The 20,855-nt window shown below is 41.7% G+C and overlaps 1 protein-coding gene across 5 annotated transcripts in view; it reads left to right on the top strand.

The window, feature by feature from the left end:
* Nucleotides 1-20,855, top strand: part of RARB (retinoic acid receptor beta) — a 532,878-nt gene that overhangs the window by 98,790 nt on the left and 413,233 nt on the right. The window lies entirely within an intron of this gene.

Raw genomic sequence — 20,855 nt, 5'->3', positions numbered from 1 at the left:
CATGACTGACAACATCACGTGCATGTTTTATGTCAACAGACAGTGGGGAGCCCAATCACACTCCTTTTGCACAGCGGCGATAAAACTTTGGAACTGGTGCCTTCAACGCAACATCCATATCTCTGCCTCATACCTGCCAGGTTCTCAGAATACCACCGCAGAGGAGCTCGCCCGATCGTTCCCCATACAGCACGAGTGGGAACTCAACGACACCATTCTTGCCAACATTTTCCAGACCTTGGGTTATCCCCAATTGGATCCATTTGCCACAGCAACAAACAACAAATGTCCGACATTCTGCTCCAGAGCAGGCCAGGGGAAACACTCGGGGGGAAACCTTTATGCTCCTTGGACCGAGACTCTCATGTATGCGTTCCCACCAATGCCTCTATTGCACAGAGTAATTCAGAAGATACGAACAGACAGAGTCAACATCATTCTCATAGCCCAGGCGTGGCCCAGACAACCGTGGTACCCCTTTCTCCTGCTTATGTCAGTCAAGCCACCCATTCCCCTTCCACCATTCAGCAACCTCCTATCACAACACAGGGGACAACTATTTCACCCCAATGTATAACGTCTCCTCCTGAAAGCCTGGCTGATCAATGGTTCTCTAATGTGGAGTTAACATGTTTGGACCAAGTACGCACTGTCTAGCTACACAGCTGAACACACAAAACACGCACTACCTACCTGCATAAATGGAAATGGTGTGCTGGCAAGCAGACCTCTCCAGTTTCTGCTTCACTCCCACTGCTACTTGATTACCTGTTACATCTTAAAACATCTGGCCACTCTACGAGCTCACTCGAGGTCCACCTCGCGGCAATCACCGCCTTCCACCATAAGGTTGACAACCTAATGGTTTTTGCCCATCCAATCACCAAAAGGTTCCTGAAGGGCATCCAGATATTATATCTGGATGTGAAGCCGCCTGCTGTACTTTGGGATTTACACCTAGATGTCAAAGTCCTGATGGATACACCCTTTGGACCGATGGCTACCTGCTCCCCTCTCCACCTATCCATGAAGACTGCCTTCCTCATAGCAATCACGTTTGCCAGACGAGTAGGAGAAATGGGGGCACTTATGGCGGACCCTCCGTATACCACGTTCTTATGCGATAAGGTCACACTTGACACACATCCAAGTGTTCTAAGATACACTCTTCCTTTCACCTCAACGAACCTATACAACTCCCAACATTCTTTCCAAAATCTCATGCTAATGCCTTTGAAACAACAATGCACACTTTTGATATTCACAGAGCATTATCCTTTCATCTGGATAGAACAAGGAAGACCCCCAGACTTTTTGTCTCTACCTCTTAGCGCTCACAAGGAAATGCTATCTCTACATAGAGACTTTCCAAATGGATTGCTGACTGCGTTCACCTTTACCACCAACTCAGGCAAATGCAAACTTCTTCGTCAATTAGAACGCACTTTACCAGAGCTGTCTCCGCTTCCACGGCCTTTCTCCGTAATGTCCCACTGTCTGACATATGCAAGGCAGCTACCTGGGCATCGAACCTTACCTTCGCTAATCACTACGCTCTCATCTACACTACAGCATCTGACACCAGATGTCCCAACCATCCTAAGGGATACTGCTTTTCAGTCACCAGAGACAGGGACAGGTCTCTCTCGAAGAGACGATTACTCACCCTGTGCAGTAACTGACGTTCTTTGAGATGAGTGTCCCTGTGGGTGCTCCTCTACCCGCCCTCCTCCCCTCTACTTTGGAATTCGTAATGCACTCAGTTCTAGAGAAAGAACTGAGGAGCCCGGGCTGTGTACACGCTATTCAAATACTGACAGCTCGAGAGGCAGGCACAGTGCGCGCGCAGCCTGTAGGGGTACTGCTGTAGAAATCTCTGATTGAAGGCTATGAGGGTGCACCTTGACCTGAAGTGGAGCACGCACATAGACACTCATCTTGAAGAATGTCAGTTATTGCGCAGGGTGAGTAAACTTGTCTTATCAATGTTATTGTCTTTATTGTATGAATAAAGGGGAGCAGAACTGTGCTTAACCTGTCCAAAATGAGGGGGTCACCCTCAGCTGAAAGGACTTCTGTTAAGCCAGGACTCGAGTGCCAGAGCCCTGTGAAAGTAAGAGGGGTGGGGACAGGTGCCTCAGCCAGGAGGTGTGGCCCCTCCCCCAGGATTCTCCATGGTCTGGTTTAACCAGTTCCTCACCACTGTTCAAAGAGAGAGCTATATAGGTTCCATTAGGAGCCTTTGTTATTTTAAATGCTTAAATGAGAGCTGAAATCACTTGTGGTGGGACAGGGTTTCTTCCCAGCCTGCTAAAAGTTGACAATCACTAAGGGCTTGTCTACACTGGCACTTACATTGCTGCAACTTTCTCGCTCAGGGGTGTGAAAAAATACCCCCCGAGCTCAGCGAGTTTCAGCTCTGTAAAGTGCCAGTATAGACACTGCACCAGTGCCGGGAACTATTCCCCTCGTGGAGGTGGGTTTTTTTTAGTTTTAGAGCGCTGGGAGAGAGCTGTAGTCATGACATAACACTGGGAGAGAGCGCTAAGTTTTATGATTATGAATCCTGCTTGTGGAACTTTCCCTAATTAACGTCGGGTGACTTCCTCCTTTCATTAAAAGTTTCTATTCTACACTCACTCTGTGCGTGCGAGTGGGGAAGTATTTCCTCTCAGGCACCCCGGGGTGATGTGTAATTTCCCAGGTTACTGGGTCTGGCTAGAGCTGGTGTTGTGTTGTATTGTTGAAAAGGAGCTCCTAGATATTTAACCCGGCCCTGGTTGCTGCCAGCTCCACCTGGCAGAAGGGTTACACAACCATGATCAAGAAGCAGCTCTGTGGGATGTGTTTCAAGATGGGGCCACTGTGCCACTCTCTCTGATGTCCCTGATACAGCCTGAAGGATGCCTCTGTCCCTGGGTGACTCTGTCCCCAATTTAGAGGACATTGTACAAACCTTCTTTTCCTAAGCGCTCAGATGACTTGCAGTGGAGTATCCTTCTTAGCATTGTCGCAAACAATTGTTTTGTGCACCATATTAGCCCTCAGGTGTCTGTGCACTGCCCCTTTTGTTTGGCTTCACACATTTTGTTTTATTTTTTTCCTACATTGCCCCCATTTGATTCCACTTTTCTTGTTTATTATTTGATTTCTTCTTTTTCGGCAGCAGTTTTTCAGTGGTTTGGTACTGGTTTTCTCCAGGTCCCTGTTTATTCTCGGAGTGACAAACTCTGCTCATATTCAGCCAGTTTGTGACATGGCTAACTTTTTGCTGGGTCAGGAAAACTAGCCATTTTGAAATCTCACCAGAACAGAATGGCCAGGGTCGAGACGTGTAAAGTGCTAGGGCGAGTCTGTGCATTGATTGTCACCTTGTTGCAGATTGATTATACTTTTTAGAAATAGACTTGGAACCTGGACACTTTTTGGTTGACTTGGTGTGTTAACATATTAAGTGAACTTGGTGATGATGCTTTAGTGATCCATGGATAATGTGTGCTGAAGACATGTTTTGCTTTATTTTATTTGTCTTTTTATGTATATATTGTAATTTTATAACATTATTAATATATAACATAATTTTATAACATTTTTAATAGTTTTTAATGTGATTTTGTGTTCATGTCATGTCTCTCTCTTCACTGAATAGTGATGATGCTGAATTTCTTAGCCACTAATCACTGCTCCTGATTGGTTTTTTTTTTTTTTCTTAATTCAGGTAGGAAGATAACAGACAGACACACAAAGTAGATGGAGGCAAGTGTAGTAATGTCTACATTTTGAGCAATTTCTATTTCTATAAAAACACAGTTTGAAATGTAAAAACTCTAAAATATTTTGTGGCTATTACGCTAAGAAGTGCCACAGGTTTCGCCATCCCCAAACTCATCCTGATTCTCTCATGCTGAATACAAAACTATAGCAAACTTCAGTGCATTGTCCTACATGTTACATTGAGTTGTGCCTTTGAATATGTGATATAGCATGAGATTATTCAGTATGACAACACTTAATCTAACATAATCCAGTTCAGTGCACTGAGAAGTAGAATGATAGATTACTTTACTAGAATGGGTACCCATCTATTGTCACTCTAGTTACCACAGAGTACCTGGATAGGAGTATAAGAACAAAGGAATTGTCATATGAGACAGACCAATGGTCCATTTAGCTCAGTATCCTGTCTGTGACAGTGGCCAGAACCAGATCTTTCAGACAAAGATAGAGTATTTTCCATCCTATTCCTTAGCATTTTAACAATTAGTTGCTTGCATTTGTATTGGTAAGAGGAGGTACTTGTATAGTGTGAAACAATGGACTATGTACATAAAGAGAATTTATATTTAAAAAAAGAAGCCTAAGCAAAATGCACAAAAGTATGCAAATAAACAGTTAAGGGAAAGTAGGAACTGTTAATAAAATCTATTAACTGTATTATGTTAATGGGCACCTGAAAAGTGCCTTTATGTATTTGCAGCAGTGAGACACTGGTATATGGAGGTATATGAAGAACAGTTACCAACTATAAGAATCATCTTAACTTTTTTCTCTGTTAGAATTTTTTATAGTTTATAATTTCGACCCTCTGTAGCTTAGGGTCTGCATTTCTCCTTGTTCTTCATCCTAAGTGGGACTTTTGCTTACATGAGGAATTATTCTTTTCTAAACTTTGGAGTTTGTTTTTTCCATTGGCTCAACAGACACATTGCAAAAACTATGCTTTTGTCCGAAGGAATGAGCATTTTTACCATTATTATTTGATTCTGTATCCATCCAAGTGGTTTAATCCAGTGGATTTATATCTTTTAAATACGTAGATTTAGAGGATGCAATAGGTATATTTTATAAACTGAATCAGTTAGTAAGTATTGTCCTTATTGAGCCTGCATGCTCCAGTGATGTGCAGTGAGTGATTTTTGGTTGAAATGAAGATATGTGCTGAAATGTCTTTTTATTCTAATTGCTTGGGGCAACTATTTTTAAGGCTCCAGTCTTGTATCTGATAGTGCTCTGGCAGACGGCTGCACCTGTGGTGAGCCCAGTTGCTTTAGGCCTAGTCCACTCACTTGCTATCAGTTGTAGTATTGGGCCTAAAGTTATAAAACTGATAATATGCGGACATTTTAAGGGAAATCTTTCATTTATGATGATCCCCAGTCATTTCATTTATTGGGATATAGATTTCTTTGTTGTTTTATAGTTTTCAATCTCTAGATCCTATGACTTTTTTTTGTATTTGATTGTTTTTATCAAAAATTCATAGCAGACATTGTCCACTTTTTTAGGTCCTAAAATAAGTAATGAAAACCATCATAAAACCAGGACTTGAAATTGATTTCTTGAGTTTAAGATATCCTGAGGTCTTCAGGGATCAGTATCCTTTACTCTGTCATACACACATGTATGCTGCTGCCATAAAAATAAATAACTAAAGCTCTTTTTAAGGTCTAGTTTGTGAAAAAAGATGAAACATTTATTGGCTAATGTATTTTGGACATTATATTTTTGAAGCTTTATTTGATGCTTTGTATCTCATAAAATAAAAATTACGAGACTGAAGTCCGTAATCAAAAGAAAAAAGGCTCAATGTGTCACTCTATTGCCAAAAATACATGCTTCTGGTTAAAACCAGCCTGATCTCTAATGTGCTTCTGTTAATTTTGAATGATAGCTAATGAATCAAAAATCGGTAGGCCCAAAAGATGGATTATTCATCTGGTTCTCCTTTGTGGTTCTGTGCTTCAGTGCATGGATAATCTTTTAGAGCCCAGTGGTTGGAATCTAATGCTCAGGTGTGGATTACAAATCACAAACTGTTCTCTGAATTCTTTAACTTGCAGTGGCTATGTATCTTTAGTGAATATTAGAATAATGCTCAAGGACACAAATTTTGGATTTTACATGTGAATAGGATGTTATAAAGAGGGACAGAAATATGATAGAATTTTTTTTCCATTATGAATATCATAGGGTTCCTGAAGGTAAGTCACTTTCAGTCCTGGGTCATCTTGCTTGTACATTGCATTTTCAGCTCCCGCCAATCCCACCAGGTGCCGCTGTAATGCAGTGATGGTTAAGAGACCTAAAAGGAAACGTAAAGATATACAGTCCAAAATTCCTGATTAATACAAATCAAAGGGCAAAGGAAATTGCAGCGTGTGCTCTGTGACCTGACCAAGTCAATGTGAGTCACAAAGGGAACCTTGATTAATCTGGAGTGATCTCCTAAATATGAGAGGTAATACTGCACTACAGAATATTGTACCAGCTCAGATACAGATTGGTGCAGTGTAGCCATATCACAGCAGCAGTTTGAGAAGGGAAAGGAAACTGAAGATTCAAGCCACAGCAATAGATCAGAAATGATTTACAAAGGACTGGCTAAGTGGCCTAGAGATAAAGTTATGCCTCTCCAAGTATGAGGTTCATATTTAAATCCCAAAGGTCATAGGTTGTGTTGTCTGACTGAGAATGGTGGAGAAGAGGCAAGATGTTCTTCAATATTCAGCATCAGAAATGACAATTAGGCAGGAAGGAAATTGCATAAGGAGAAATCATGGCATAAATTGAAAGATGGCGTTCTACCAGGCCCCACTGATTTAATGTGGGCTCCTGATTTCATATCTCTGCCAGATTTCTCCTGCATAGCAATGCCCCATCCTTTGTGTGGTGAGAGAGGAGGTTGTACGGCACAGTTTAGGAAGATGTCATATACTGCATGTGGGGTTAGACACACCTGGTGCTGCATTGCCATGGCCAAAGAAGGAAGAAAAAAAGAGAGCAGCAGATATGTGTTGATGTAATATACTTGTATTTCTCCAAGGCATGTAACTTAGTACAACGTGACATTTTGTTTTTAAAAAAAAAATAACTTGCATTGTATGGAATTAACAGGGCACATATTAAATTAAAAACTGGCTGGCTGAGAGATCTCAAAATGTTGTTGCTAATGGGGAAATATCATTGAGTGGGGCCTTTTCTAGTGGGGTCCACCAGGGATCTTAGTCCAGTGGTATTTAATATCTTCAGATCTAGATTATGATGGCAGATGACGTAAAGATTGGTGGGGTAGTAAATAATTAGGAGGACAGGTTGCTGTTTGCAGAGTGGTCTAAATCACCTAGTGTAACAAGTCTGGCCTTCTCCCTAATTGATAATGGACCCACAGCCACGCCCAGAGTAGGGTTGCCAACTTTCTAATTCTAGAAAACCAAACCCCCCTGCCCCACCCACTACCCCCCATCCCTGAGGCCCTGAGGTATATTTATTGTTTTGACAGATGTATTATGCTAATTTCAGATTTTGTTTGTTACAGGAAGCTAGAGCTGGCAGCAAAATAGTCAAAAAGGGTAATTTAAAAAAAAAATTCACAAAGGTTTTAATGATTCTTTCCCTCCCTCTTCCCATTTTTCATAACCAGCTCCAGGCTTTTTGTTCCCTAACATTATTTGTAATTTTATGTGTGGAATTAGGACCACATATTATCACAGCTGCAATGGGTTCATTGAAGGCCCACTCCTGAAGCCCTAATACAAATCCATAGAGCACAACTACAGAAATGCACACCTGTCCAGATACCTATATAAATAAATCTGTAGAAACTGATTCCCACAGCTACAGGCAAATACATGTGTGTTCATGAGTACACATCTAGCATGCACTAACACATATACTTCCACATTATTTATTATTACAATTATTGTTTTGTGCCTAGAGACCCCAACTAAGATCAGGGCTCCAGGGTTCTTGGTGCTGGCCATGTATATAAAAAAGAGAGTCTGCAACAAAGAGTTGATAACACTGCTAGACAAAGGTGGGGAGAAATTATGATACATTGGCTCTTCTGCAATTACTAGTCAACAACATTCACTTTTTAAGAAATACATTTCTTTTAGAGTTCCCTTTTCTTTTAAAAACTTGTTAGGAAATGAATACACACACTTTGTCATCAACTTTTTTGTGTGCAAGCCAGCAAAAGGAATGAAAGTCAGAGTTAGGCTGAAAATTTTATTCATACAGGTATGCACACATGTGGCAATACACACACCTCCCTACACAAAGATGGGGATACATACCTCCAACTCCTGGGTGCTGGCACTGTGGTAACAGAGCTTGACCCCAGCCACAGAACGAGTGTGAGGAGGAGAAGTGGGCTGGAAGCAGCGGGACAGGTGCGTGCCACAACCCCTCAACAGCCACCTGCTAGGCGTGCTAGTTTGTCCCCTGCCCTGCCCTGGCCAATGGGCGCTGCGCCTGTGGGCGGGGGGCAGCATGCGGAACCCGCCTGGTTGCCCCTACGCGTAGGAGCCGGAGGTGGGACATGCTGGCTGCTTCCTGGAAGCCATGTGGTGGCTAGCAGGGAGCCTGCCAGCCCTGCTGTGTGGTGCTGCGAGCCGGACAGTCAACGGCCTGGTCAGTGGTGCTTCACCGGTGCTGCCAGGGTCCCTTTTCAACTAGGTGTTCCGGTCGAAAACCGTACACCTGGTCACCCTAACCCACAGCATCTTTCCAGACTATTTTATTTTCTTAAATATAATCAAAACCAAAAACAGTTCCTAACCCCTCAGGGTACAGCCCGTATGGAGTTTTCTCTTTACCTTTCAACCCTTCCTGTTTTCAGGCTTCTGCAGGAATCTTTCATGCTCTGTTCCATGAGCACCACCCGCCAGGTCTTTCTCCTTGGTGGGCCCTTTTTCCCCAGCAGGTTCCTACTGCTTCCTCTCCTAGAAACTTCTTATAGCTCCCTTGCACTGTTTCACCAAATGTCTCTCAGCAAGTTGAGATGGCGTTCTGCCCAGGGGACTCAGTCACTTCTTTTTAGCATATGTGTAATGTGCCTCAGGTGGCACGTGACCAGGATTCATCACCGAATTCAGTCTGCTGGGTTGGATCATTACCTTCTCCGGGCCAGGCCGGATGCTGGTGGGGAGCGCAATATGAATGCTGATCCATGCGCCCTACCCAGAGAGCTTCCTGCTTCTGGTTTGTCTCCCTATTCCCGGGGAGCTGGCAGTGAGAGGCCCATGTCTGCTTTATTTGCCTAGGAAGGCCACTGACATTAAACTGGACAGAACTCTTTTTGAGCGGTTTGTCCCCTGTGCGGTACTCGGAAACAACTGGACGTGGTTTTGTCTGGTATCAGATGGGAGATGCTGCTTTGACTCCTCCAGCTCTTAAAAATGGCACCCATCCAGTGGCATGACCTCACACATACCATGCATATGACATCGTACTAGTGGAGGCGGGGCGCTCTTAAAGATGGTGTCCCTTGTGTAGCGTGACCTCACTGTCACACTGGAAGAACCAGACTGTCCAATATTCTGGGAACGTGTGAGTAGCCATCTGATCTCTGCCCCCTTTTTGTCTGACTCTCCAGCATGGTTCACCGTGGCTTCTCCCTCTCTATCATCCAGGTATTGTTTTTTATAGCCCTAGTGATGGTCAGCTGATCAGGCACAGGTGCACTGGCCTTGCTACCTCTTAAAGGGCCAGTGCCAACATGTGATACTGGTTAAATGGTCACAATCCAACAAAATATGTTTGAATATAGCCAAATAAGATCATACATATGGGAACAAAGAATGCAGCTTATACCTACAGGGTAGGAGACTGTATCTTGAAAGCAGTGTCTCAGAGAAGGACCTAGAGGTCATTGTAGATAATCGCCTTAGCATGTGGCTGTGGCTGCAGGGCTGTGACAAAAAGGGCTAATGCAATCCTTAGATGTACAAAGGGAGTATCAAGCATCAGTGGTAGTCATCTTGTCTCTGCACACAGCAGTGGTAAGACCTCTGCTAGAATACTGTGTCCAGTTCTGATGTCCATGCTTCAAGAAGGATGTATAAATACTGGAGATAATTTAAAGGAGGGCCATAAAAATGATCTAGGGGGCTGGAAAATAAGCCTCAAAATGTGAGGCTTAAGGAGCTCCAATTACTCAGTTTATCAAAGAGAAGGTTGAGAGATGACAATCTCTGGTCATTATAAGTACTTACAGATAGAAAAGATAACTTCTTCAAGGGCTGGTCTCTAGGTGTATTCCATTGCGGGTGTGCATGCACTCCAAGCACCTGAAGTCTGAGAATTCTTGGAAGCAGTGTCCCTTATGTGCCCTTGATCACCTCGTGTTTTTAACCAAGGAGTGGACCAACTGCCTTTTCAGTTCCCAACAGGGCGGAGAAAAACACTATTTCATTCCAGCTAAGGGAGTGGAATTTCTCTTTACCCACCTTGTGCCGAACTCTCTGAACATCCAGGCTGCCACAGAGAGATCTAGACATAATCATCCTAAATCCACTCCTGACAAAAAAGCTAAATGTCTAGACCTGTTGAGAAGAAAAGTCTTTACATCTACTAGCCTTCGTTTTCGTACAGCAAACTATCAAGTGCTGCTGGCTAAATATGACTATCTAAATTAAATTATTCCAAATTCTCTTGGTGTGATAGCTTGTCTAAAAAGTCTGTGAATTTGGAATTCGAAAACTTCTTGTTGTTCCTTGGGAATCTAACAAGTAGCAGCTTCAAGCTGTCTGATTCCTGAGGTAAAATAGTAAGGGGGGTGACAATAACTGGTTGGAGGAAAGAATGGGCTTTGAATTAGTTATGAGCAATCCCCAAAAGGTTTGGGTCCACTTCTTGTGCAGCCTATGCCAAGATATAGCATCTTCCCAACTTACCTTTCCTGTGTAGGTCTGACCCTTTACCTTTTATGAACAACCACATGCCCAGCAGATCACTTGTTTCTCTACTGGGCCCAAAATGTTTTCTCCTTTCAAAGATGGTAATAATCTGGGATTCCTCCATTAGTTATGTCCCAGAATATATTATGCAGCTTTAACAGAAGCAAAATTCCAGAGATGCACATGAAGTGAGAAACTAGCCTGGGTCCACCAGCAAAACTGGAGATGTGCTAGTCTGTGATATATTTCATCAACAAGAATGGGGTTAGTGTCATGGCTATGGAAGTAGTAGAAAGGATTGAAGAAAGCTTAAATCAACTGGATTGAACTGGAGTCTCTGATAGTTCAGTTTGGCAGGAGGGTTAAGATTGAAGTTAGTTCTTGCTTGAGAGAAGCAGGATTTAAATGTTCCTGGAACACTGCTCCCATTGAGGGTTTTTTGGGGGGATCTATTTTCAAGTCCAAGTTCCAAGACTTGCCAACTCTGCTTTTTCAACTTGCTTCCTCCAGTCTGAAACACCCAAACATAGGGGAGTCCCTGTGGAGGAATTGGTTCTAAGATCTGCAGAACAAGAATTCTGGAGTTCTATTCTTAAGAATTTATTGAAACTAAATTTTTCACACACATCTTTGTAAAGCCTCTTTCTATCACCCTTTGCAGGAGCTATCTCCATGTATCCAGTTTATGGTTATGTCTACACTTTGAGATGGGAGTGTGAGTGTAACACACTCATGATAGCTCTCTCATCAAACTAGTGCACTAAAAATAGAGAGAGTAGTTGTGGCAGTGCAAGTTGCAGGAGAGTCTAGTCGCCCCAAGTATGTATACATCCATGCATCCTTCATACTTCGTTGGGCTGGCTAGCCCCTCCCATCTACATTCTGTTTTTAATGCTCTGGCTTGATGACAGCTAAAGTGAGTGTGTCTCCTTGATCACTCACCAAGTTCAAAGTGTAGGAACACTCTATAGGTGATGGCTTTGTCTTTACATACAGCAGGTAGTTTTTGGCAGATAGTTTATATTATCGTGTGAACTCAAATATTAATAAACTCAGAAATTATCCATTTAGGATAATTTAGGACAGGGTTGGGCCAGATGGCTACAGGAGTGTGATAGAAGGCAGATATATTAGCCCCAGGTTAAGTAGGTCCCTTTTCCCTGGGTAAGGTAACAGGGAAGAATCCAGAACAATCAGGAACCTTCTGGAGACAATTAAGACAGACAGGCTGATTAGAACACCTGCAGCCAATCAAGAAGCTGCTAGAATCAAATAAGGCAGGCTAATCAGGGCACCTGGGTTTAAAAAGGAGCTCACTTCAGTTTGTGGTGCGTGTGTGAGGAACTGGGAGCAAGAGGTACTAGGAGCTGAGAGTGAGAACACATACTGTTGGAGGACTAAGGAGTACAAGCATTATCAGAGACCAGGAGGAAGGTCCTATGGTGAGGATAAAGAAGGTGTTGGGAGGAGGCCATGGGGAAGTAGCCCAGGGAGTGGTAGCTGTTGCACAGCTGTTCCAAGAGGCACTCTAGACAGCTGCATTCCACAGGGCCCTGGGCTGGAACCTGGAGTAGAGGGTGGGCCCGGGTTCCCCCCAAACCGCCCAACTCCTGGTCAGACACAGGAGAAGTTGACCTGGACTGTGGGTTCATGAAAACGGCCAAACTGAGGGCTGCCGTGAATCCGCCAATAAGTGCAAGACCCACCAAGGTAGAGGATGAACTTTGTCACACCATGCACTGGTCTAAAACTAGTGAATTTGCACCTTGTTAATTAATGTTGGATATCTACAGTTTGCAAAATGCCCAGTGCATTGGGAATGTCATTAAACTTCAATAGACGTACTTTCTCACATTGCCTTGCCTATTTTCATAGAATTGCACATCTTAATGCACCCTCTAGATGCATTTAGGATTTTGATCTTGGCCACCAGACATGTCAGTGCACAGCCAAGCCCTTAATTCTAATCCATAATTACTTGTTATGTAGATTTCTTCAATAGTTCCATGCCTCTCTGATTAAAGCACATTTATCTTGCTCTGTAAGACCAATGCATTGGAGAAATAGATCTAGTTACTGTAAAAATATTTTTTGTAATGATTCTGTTTGGGTTTCTCCTTCCTTCAAGAGATGCTAACTGTAATATGTATCCCTCAAAATGAATAATTTCCACAGCTTGTAGTTAGGAGAATGAGTCCAAACTCTGGGAACTTCTGTTAGAGTTTTTTTCAGTGCCATAAGTGACATAAATTTATTTACACATGCATACATTTACACAGAAATAAATAGATGAATAGATAGTGTAGATAGAATGAAAGAACCCTGCTCTTTTAAATTGAAGTGCTTGTCAGTGACGTTAATTTAGATGTAGTATTAGCAAGGCTCTTTAAAGGTCAAGTTTCCCCTGGAGCGTTAGTTTACCCAGGACGTTTTTACAGATGATGTGCTACAGATGTAATGCATCTAATAACTACATTTTGGCTTCATCTACTTGATTCATCAAATACCTTTCTTCTCAAAACTGAGCATTCTATGACATGTCATATGTGAGATGCGGGAAGACAGCCTGTTAATACTGTGTCAACCAGAACTGATATTTTGTTAGAGGTGTGTTAAAAGGGTGGAGGAAAAAAAGCTAGAGGTCATTTATTGTATAAGAGTAGACTACTGCTCCTGAAAATAGGAGAGAGACAAGGTAGGTAAGATAATATCTTTTATTGGTCCTACCCATCTTGTTTCTCACATATCCTGGGACCCACACAGCTACAACTCTGAAAATAGGGTCAATCCATTGCTTGATGAAGGGGAAAATGGTTATGAATGGTAGTTCCTCTCTTTGTGAAAAATGGCAATCTCAGGATGCCTGATGCTTGGTGTTTTCAGTGGATGAACAGTATGAATACTACAGGCACAGATGGGTTGCAAATTGATCACATTGTGCACAAAAGCATATGTATACACCCAAATTATATCTTCTGGATTCATGCAAAGTCATAGGTAGTTAAGTGCATTGTTATCACAAAGAGAGAGCATAATTCCTGCAATTATCCTCTGTCCTCCTGCTAACAAGGATCCTTATCTCGTTTTGCTGGCTCTTACAGACTGAATGTGAATACAGTAGTTGACTGGAAACCAGAAAGGGACCATTCCTGTGATTAGTAGGATTGTTTTCCTCATAAGAAATGGTTTGTTTTCCCAATTTTACATGGACATGACTATGGTGTAACACCACTCTGGGCTCTAAGCTATTCCTGTTCGAACATATTCTACCCTTGTCAATGGAAATTTTACTTAAAGATCCAGAATAGAATATGACCCATTCTCAGTAATGAATCAGGATCTGAATTCTTGGTCAAATTGCAGCAGCATGGGCCCATAGACAGGGCACTGGATGGGGAGTCAGGAAACCTGGGTTCTCCTCTTCTTTCTGCCATTGTCTCTCTGTGTGACCTTGGGCATATTGCTTGCCCTTTCTGTATCTTGGTTTTCCATCTGTAGAATAGGCTTATTGACATTTACCAACCTTTTGTAAGGCCCTCTCAGATCTTTAAATAAAAAGTTCTATAGAAGTGCTCAGTATTTGTTATCAGTTCTGTGCTTTTTGTGGGGCAAATGCTATCCATCGCTGTAACCTCTGCTGGAATGTGAGGCCTGAAAGGCAGGAGAATGGGTGTGAATCCACTGGATTGGGAGTGGGTTATATGTACCTGACAAAAGGGATCTGCATCCTCTTCTGAGTTGTGACACCGTTCTTGGTGAGGTACTACAGTAGAACCTCAGTTACGAACACTAGAGTAACGAACTGACCAGTCAACCACACACCATTTGGAACTGGCAGTATGTAATCAAGCAGCAGCAGGGACAGGGGTGGGGGGCAGGAAAAAATGCAAACACAGTACAGCATTAAATGCAAACTACTAAAACAATAAAGGGTCAGCAGCATTTAGGGGCATCGATTTAGTGGGTCTCATGAAGACCTGCCAAATCAACAGCAGATCACTCTGCAGTCGACCCCGTACTCTATCCCCAATGAGAAGAGTAAGGAAAATCAATGGGAGAGTTTCTCCCATCGACCCCTAGTGGTGTAGACCCCGTGGTAACTCGACTCCAGCTACGTTATTCACGTAGCTGGAGTGGCGTAGTGTAGGTCGATTTACCGTGGTATTGTAGACGTAGCCTACAACTGTGGGGTAACATGAGATTAGGATTTTGTGCTCTGAAAAGCACTCCTGCACCAACCCCATTTATTCAAGTATGCTGTAGTGGAGAGGATTTGACTGTCTCTCTCCTTTGTCCAAACTGCATTCTTAGAAATCAGAGGCAAAATACAAACTTGCCTTTATATTTATTCCTGTAATTGCCTCTTGTGTGTATATAACCATAAAATAGCATCATGCTTGAAGATTTTTAAGCAGTTCTGCTCCTGCAGCCTAGGAGCTGTTGGTATAAAAACCCATTTAAATACTGAAACTGTTTGAGAATTTAAAGAGATTTGAACTTATGATTGATTTTAAAAGTGATCCTCATTTTAAATATCAAAAGGGAATAAATAGTTTCTTGTTCTGATATTGAACTAGTTTTAAAGTTAAATGACTTGAACAGTGAACAGTCTCATAGGAAACTGTATTCTCATTTCAGCCCCTAAATTCTCATGCACATTTTAGTGTACCTCATTTGAGCATTGTGTTGCAGTGTTTCCTTAGACTACACTGAGCAGAGAGACGAGAGATTCTGTACCAGTACTGTAGTCTGATATGATTTCTATTAGCTGATTTAAAAAAAGAAAATGCATTGAAAATACTGAATCCAAGCTAATATTTTTTCAGGCTAATGGAGGTTCAGCAGAAAGATATCAGAAGAAAAGAATTAGGATAGCTATCTTACGAGGGAGGGAGAGATTTTAAAAAAAAATTGTCATAGAGTTATGGTAAATGAGGTATGGGATGAAGAGAGCGCTATATAATTGGTGAAGACTGGTCTGTGGGATTGGCTTATCCACACATGAACCATTATTTAGAATTGCTCGCCAAACTCCTTTTTAATTTTTTTGGTGGTTTTCTTTATTTGGCTTATATGCCTCAAAAATTGACTATTTGTGTAACATACACACTGTCCTATATTAGTAAATGCTGTTTAGCCTGTGCACTTGGGTTTGTCCTGGTGTTCTGGATCAGTCTTCTCCATTGGTTGTATATCATTTAATGAAAGTCTTACATTGGAACCCCCAAGAGCTACATTTGAGGACTAGATAAAGGATAAAATGAGTAATGTGTGCGCTCCTGTCTTACTGACCTTAACATTAACATTCCTTGTATGGCTTATCTTGAAGCTTGCTTTTCACTTTACTGACACTTGAAGGCATAATTACTTTAATTGAATAACTGATAGCCACTTGAGCATATTCTCTGTATTCCTTTTTCTTTAGCATGGGCCCAGAATAATGGATCAACATGACATTGCTGTTACTCTAAGCTTGACCCAGTCCACTTGGAGTTTGGCTTAGGTAAGGAGTAGGAGAAACTGTAGATGATGTCCCAATGCTGGTATTTCTGTTCAAATAGTGCTTATGAAGCAAGGGTTTTCAGCAAACAGAAACTGATTTATTATAGCTGGGACTTTCCTGTAGTGAAAAATATTTTTGGTTAAGCCACTATTATTACTGGAATGTATCATTAGGACTACTGATGCAAGAGTTGAAGCTAAACTGTACATGCAGTATTAGGTGGTAGTCTGGACTAATTCATCTCTATTTGTTTCCATTTCTTGAACACCACAGTGGAGTTGGTTTTCATGGAAATTTATTCTGTTGCCCCTAGTTTAAGTCTGAACCAGTCATTAAAATGTATTAACATGCCCTTAAGAAAAGGTTTGTGGCTTTTTGGGGCCCTGTGACATTTTTTTCAAGGTCACTAGTGCACTGATTTGAAATGTTTGTTTCGAGGTGAGTGGATAACTAGTTGACGCAATCAAAAAACAAACAAACAAACCCCATAACCTTAGTGCACACAGAAAAGTCAGGTTTCAGAGTAGCAGCTGTGTTAGTCTATATCTGCAAAAAGAAAAGGAGTACTTGTGGCACCGTAGAGACTAACAAATTTATTTGAGAATAAGCTTTTGTGAGCTACAGTTCACTTCATCGGATGCATGTAGTGGAAAATACAGTGGGGAGATTTATATACACAGAGAACATGAAACAATGGGTGTTCCCATATACACTGTGACAAGAGTGATCAGGTAAGGTGAGCTATTACCAGCAGGAGAGCGGGATGTGGGGGGACCCCAAGAACGTGTGAGGAACAGTGAGGGGGTGGAATAAACATGGGGAAATAGTTTTACTTTTTGTAATGAAACTTAGTGGATGTGTCATTGCAAAAAGTAAAACTATTTCCCCATGTTTATTTCCCTTCCCCCCACCCCCGCACTGTTCCTCGCACATTCTTGTCAACTGCTGGAAATGGCCCACCTTGATTATCACTACAAAAGGTTTCCCGCCTCGCCCCCGCTCTCCTGCTGGTAATAGTTCACCTTACCATATCACTCTTGTCACAGTGTGTATGGTAACACCCACTCTCTCATGTTCTCTGTGTATATAAATCTCCCCACTGTATTTTCCACTACATGGATCCGATGCAGTGAGCTGTAGCTCACAAAAGCTTATGCTCAAATAAATTTGTTAGTGTCTACGGTGCCACAAGTATTCCTTTTCTTCTTACAGACAGGTCACTCACTTTTTGAATGTTACCATCATATACAAACTGGTAGGGAATTGGTAGAGCCTTTCTGAGGAGAGTCATAATTTAATTCGGACAGACTTGGGAAATTATGATAGTTATTGAAATTTGAGTAACAGGCATTTTCTAAAAGAATAATTTGATTGGCTGAAATAAATTGCAGTTGTGAGGCTCTCTGTTAAAACAGACTCAATAGCCAATTAGTCCAAAATAATTGTTAATTTTTTTGCATAAAAGCAATAACTTCAGAAAACTATTAGAGGGAACAGCCAAACAGCTCTTGTGGTTGAAGGTGTACAGCAAATAGGTATCAAGTGACTATCACTTGTGAATTATTACATATTTTCCTGTCTGTTAGCTACATCCTCTCCCTGGTGCAAAATCAGTAAATGGGCTTTTTGCTGGAAGGTTACACACAAGTCAGGAGAAAAGGGGCCTGAACTCTGCCCTTTGCTCAGTGACTGATATTGCTGCATCGTGGCAGCTGAGGAGTCTGCTGGCAAATGAGCCTGCTGGCAAAAGTATGTGCTATGCCCTAGCACTTCTTCTGGCCCAACTGTAGCCTCTCTCAAAAACTCCTGTACAATTGAAATGATTTAGCCCTGTGGACTTCTTACAGGTTGTTGATCCCTTCTCCAGTACTGAGAAGAATTGTGCCATTTCTTTTGTAATCAGGCATTGCACAGCCCTCATCTTGGCTAAAGGATGTGATCCTTTGAGCCTTGCAGCTACTATTAGTGTTAGTGACAATGAACTGCCGAAATAGAAGATGGAGACTTGCATCAACAGCACTGCAGCTAGTCTTTTCCAACAAATTTACAGGACGAGTGCGACATTCAGTGAATGCAGAGAGCACTGTATTTGTTACTGTTATTTTTTTTCTTTTACTGGGTTGGTTTTTAGAAATACTCAGTTTGTTTTTAGGTATACTGACCTATGAGAGTATTGAGCACATAATCCTATAGATCATGGACACTGAGGTGCACCATAAAAGGCTGGATCTTCAGCTGCAGTAAATCAGCACAGCTCTGAAGGCTTCACTGGAGTTCTCCTGATTCCACTGAAGAATTGGCCTGAAGTGTTACTTTACCAGTCAGAATACCTAGGGTAGATAAAAATGATAGTGAGAGAGACTTTGTTCCTAGCAAGCTCAGGAATGGATAAGAAGCTTGAAATTCTAATGAAGACATTTTAAGGAAAGGTCAGCACAGCTTTGCCAAAATGGAACATCAGTTGTGTTGAGTGCAGTCTCTAAGTAAGGCCTGAGGGCCCTGGTAAATCTCACATGACCATGCTGCATGTCACTGAGTCTTGGAGCTCAGTTCAGGCTCAGATGCTATTTGGAAAGATGGATCTGTTTGTGATAACCGAACAACAGTGACATGTTGTTCTAATGAAGTCTATGAAAGAAAATGCAGAAATATGATAAATATGATGTATGGATCTTGCAACCTTAATTTAACCTTAGTGAAGTTTTTTTTTGTGTGGGAATATATACTGTATTGTACGGCTGAGTGTGATCCATTGAATGGTTTATGGATATGCTCCTCCGGGGATGTTATACAGTCACTACTGAATGCTACATTTTGCATTTAGATCTCTGGTTTAACTGAAAAAGGTGCAAAAACTGATTCATCCAGCCAATTCTCTACTGGTTATACATCTGAGGCTCAGGATCTTCATTTGTTACTTTAATATTACTGTAAATGTTGTAGACATATGGCTTGTTGTTTTTTTTTTTAAATGTAAAGGTCTCCATTTCAAATAAGCAATGAAAAAATCTAAAGAAACAAAACAAAAAATTACAAGGTTCTGACAGAAATTTTGATTGTACTAGTGGCTGCAGAACTACCTGTTTGAAACAGTAGCCTATGAAGAATTTATGTAGTTTGCAAAATCCACTTACTTTTGCTCTCAATTTCCCTCTTTTTTGCGGACCAGCCACTTCAAGTGCAGGAGCTATGCATATCTGGAGATATGGTGGTGCTTTTTGTTGGATGCTGGAATGGGATGGATTAATAGTTTAGTTTAATTTCTTGTCGTCCCTTTCATGGTTTAGGAGATTCACAACAGAAGGCAGAATAGACCCCTAGGGTCTAATGCTGGCCAGTGGTGATTATCATCATTGTCCAATTTATGACGTTTTATAGTGCCCACAAGTGTGCTACGTGGTTCACAGAAAGTGTGTAAATAAGTTCCTGATTCAAAGATTTTACAGTTGAAGTGGTAGGACTGACAAACAAGTAAGGCTATAACCCACCGAGAAAAGAGAGAACATTTTGAAGAGGAACATGGGTTTTTGATAAAGGATAAGGCCGTTACTCAGGTCACACATCTTAGAGGATAAAATGTGGTGTGTATGAAACACTCCCTTTTTTTTTTTTCTTGTACAGTGCTGCAGAGTGATTTGAATGAGGGAAAGACTTGACAAATAGTATTGGCAGTCTAAAAATAAAAAGCATTGTGTAGTAAACATGGAGATGTCTGAGAGAGAGAGATTAAAAGGAGTACCAAGGTTGACATCCTTGGCAAAGTGGAAAAGGCAAGGGAAATGTAAAAGGAGACCGGGTCAGAAATATATAATGGAACTACTATAGTGTGGCACTTGCTTCTCTGCATTGCCTTAGGCAGCTCCCTTAGCTTTCACTGGAAGATTTAATTATTGCTGTATTGGCTCAGTGTGATGCACCCTAGAAAAATCCCATTGTCTGATATAAACACTGAATAAAGCCAGGTCGAGTGGGAGTGTAATCCTTAACAGGTGCAGAGAAGAGCTACTAGGATGATCAGAGTAATGGAAAACCTACCTTATAAAACAGTCAAAGAGCTTGGCTTGTTTAGCTTAACCAAAAAATAAACTGAGGGGAGATATGATTACTCTCTATAAATACATCAGAGAGCTAAATACCAGGGAGGGAGAAGAGTTATTTAAAATAAGCCCCAATGCTGACACAAAAACAAATGGATATAAACTGATTATCAACATGTTTAGGCTTGAAATTAGATGAAGATTTCCAACCATAAGAGGAGTGAAGTTCTGGAACAGCCTTCCAAGGGGAGCAGTGGGGACAAAAAACCTAACTGGCTTCAAGATTGAGCTTGATAAATTTGTGGAGGGGATGGCATGATGAGAGTGCTTACAATGGCAGGTAACTGATCTGCAACTGCTAGCAGCGAATATCTCCAATGGCTGGTGAATGGATGCTAGATGGGGAGGGCTCTGAGTTACTACAGATGAGTCTTTCCCAGGTGTCTGGCTGATGGGTCTTGCCCTAGTGCTCAGGGTCTAACTGATCATCATATTTGAGATTGGGAAAGAATTTCCCCTGGGTCAGATTGGTAGACACCTGTGGTTTTTTGGGTTTTTTTGCCTTCCTCTGCAGCACTGGACATGGGTCACTTCTAGGTTTAAACTGGTGTAAATGGTGGATTCTCTGTAACTTGA

This window comes from Dermochelys coriacea, chromosome 2 (genome assembly GCF_009764565.3).
Source record: "Dermochelys coriacea isolate rDerCor1 chromosome 2, rDerCor1.pri.v4, whole genome shotgun sequence".
Taxonomy (NCBI): Eukaryota; Metazoa; Chordata; order Testudines; family Dermochelyidae; genus Dermochelys; species Dermochelys coriacea.
Note: the sequence above shows the minus strand (reverse complement) of the source record. Positions and strands in the feature narration are given on the sequence as shown.